We start from the raw sequence: 2500 nt of genomic DNA on the forward strand, positions 1-2500 counted from the left end.
TTAACCTAACCTAAGTTGGGGCTTAACCTAACCTAAGTTGGGGCTTAACCTAACCTAAGTTGGGGCTTAACCTAACCTAAGTTGGGGCTTAACCTAACCTAAGTTGGGGCTTAACCTAACCTAAGTTGGGGCTTAACCTAACCTAAGTTGGGGCTTAACCTAACCTAAGTTGGGGCTTAACCTAACCTAAGTTGGGGCTTAACCTAACCTAAGTTGGGCCCTAACCTAACCTAAGTTGGGCCCTAACCTAACCTAAGTTGGGCCCTAACCTAACCTAAGTTGGGCCCTAACCTAACCTAAGTTGGGCCCTAACCTAACCTAAGTTGGGCCCTAACCTAACCTAAGTTGGGCCCTAACCTAACCTAAGTTGGGCCCTAACCTAACCTAAGTTGGGCCCTAACCTAACCTAAGTTGGGCCCTAACCTAACCTAAGTTGGGCCCTAACCTAACCTAAGTTGGGCCCTAACCTAACCTAAGTTGGGCCCTAACCTAACCTAAGTTGGGCCCTAACCTAACCTAAGTTGGGCCCTAACCTAACCTAAGTTGGGCCCTAACCTAACCCACGTTGCGCCCTAACCTAACCCACGTAATTGTTTGTTATATGAATCTAGAAATTCGTGTAGCGTTGCCTAATCGCAACCCTCTCAACATAGTTCGCTGCGCGCACACTCTGGTGTCCTGCGTATTGAATCATGTTACGGTGCCTACCCTCACAACATCTAGCGAGTGTTGCGTACGTTCCACATGGTCCCGCTATCCACTGTAATGTGTACTGCTATAAGACGTATATCGCCCCCCCCCCCCCCCCCCTCCCCTGTCGCCTCTAGTTCGTCAGTCAGGAGTTTGCGTGTTCAATGAGCTTCGCAGCTGTGCAATGGCATCGGCATACGTACGCGGGCCACCTTCCACGTGTTCTCTCGTGCATACGTCGCAGCATGTATGTGGACTGATGTGGCGTGTCGTGACTCATAACATCCAGGCATGCAAGACCCATTGAATTCGCAAATGTAGATGGACGTCTACGTTTGCTGCCCAAGTTACGCAAATGAACTGGAAATCCGTTGTTGCGCGGTTGTTCGCGCTGGAGGTGAATCGTTGATATCGACGATCGGTACAGGTATTAACCGGTTGCTTCAGCGACACCCGTCATACCCACGAACGTGAGTGGGCATGTGGGTATGAAGCGATACGCGGCGGTGGCTGGGTGGGACCGTCCCCGGCCGGTGAGGGGGGGGCGCCCGGCGTGCTGGCCGCGCGCTGCGTGGGCGCACGCGCGGCAGCCGGCTGGTGGGGGCGCCCAGTGGCAGGCGCGCCGGCTGACGGACGCGGCAGGCGGCGCATCTGCGTGCCGGCGCACCCAGCGCGCGGCGCCGTGCGGCCAAAGTGGGTCCTCCCGGGCCCGGTGCGAAGCGCGGTGGACATCTGCAGTGTGCTGGTCCGATTGAGGACTGTGTGCGTTGAGGATGCGCCGCCGCCCGGCACTCGGCGCCGCGACGCCGTCTGCTGCTCGGTCGCCCCCGCGGTTCTCGCAGGTGGTTTGTATCGCAGCTGTGCGGATGTGTTGGCGCGTGCGCTGTGCTGGGAGAGTTCGCTTTGGCACCCAAGTGGGGCTCTGCCCCTCTGTGGCGCTGGCGTTGGAGCTGCCCGGTCACTGTTTGTGGCCGCGTGTTGTCTCCCGCCGGCAACACCACGACAGCACGCTCCCGGGCCTCTGTCGGCAGCGGCAAGCTCAGTTGGGAGCACGGGTGGTCGCACTGAAAGCGTCTACTCGCCTATCTCCGGGCGATTGCGCCTCTCTCGAACCCGACCAAGTACTTAGGACGGCGCTGCGCGCCGCCGGGACCTGAGAGGGTTTCGAGGTGTATCGTGCAGGGGAGCCCAGCCTCCTCCTGTTTGCAGAATAATTGAGCGGACGCTTGCGTGTTCGCGCGGGCCTCCGGGACACACTCCCGGGCGGCCGGCTGCTCAGCTCTAGTTGACGCAGCTCCCTGGTTGATCCTGCCAGTAGTCATATGCTTGTCTCAAAGATTAAGCCATGCATGTCTCAGTACAAGCCGCATTAAGGTGAAACCGCGAATGGCTCATTAAATCAGTTATGGTTCCTTAGATCGTACCCACGTTACTTGGATAACTGTGGTAATTCTAGAGCTAATACATGCAAACAGAGTCCCGACCAGAGATGGAAGGGACGCTTTTATTAGATCAAAACCAATCGGTCGGCTCGTCCGGTCCGTTTGCCTTGGTGACTCTGAATAACTTTGGGCTGATCGCACGGTCTTCGTACCGGCGACGCATCTTTCAAATGTCTGCCTTATCAACTGTCGATGGTAGGTTCTGCGCCTACCATGGTTGTAACGGGTAACGGGGAATCAGGGTTCGATTCCGGAGAGGGAGCCTGAGAAACGGCTACCACATCCAAGGAAGGCAGCAGGCGCGCAAATTACCCACTCCCGGCACGGGGAGGTAGTGACGAAAAATAACGATACGGGACTCATCCGAG

General features: G+C 56.8%; 1 non-coding gene across 1 annotated transcript in view; it reads left to right on the top strand.

Annotated features, from left to right (window-relative positions):
• Positions 1 to 1985: 1985 nt before the first annotated feature.
• The window catches only part of LOC126196965 (small subunit ribosomal RNA), a 1909-nt gene continuing 1394 nt past the window's right edge, over positions 1986 to 2500 (top strand). The window contains exon 1 of the ribosomal RNA XR_007539382.1: positions 1986 to 2500. This exon is cut by the window's right edge and continues 1394 nt beyond it. This is a non-coding gene — a ribosomal RNA (small subunit ribosomal RNA).

The sequence above is a fragment of the Schistocerca nitens genome, chromosome 7 (assembly GCF_023898315.1).
Source record: "Schistocerca nitens isolate TAMUIC-IGC-003100 chromosome 7, iqSchNite1.1, whole genome shotgun sequence".
NCBI classification, from domain to species: domain Eukaryota; kingdom Metazoa; phylum Arthropoda; class Insecta; order Orthoptera; family Acrididae; genus Schistocerca; species Schistocerca nitens.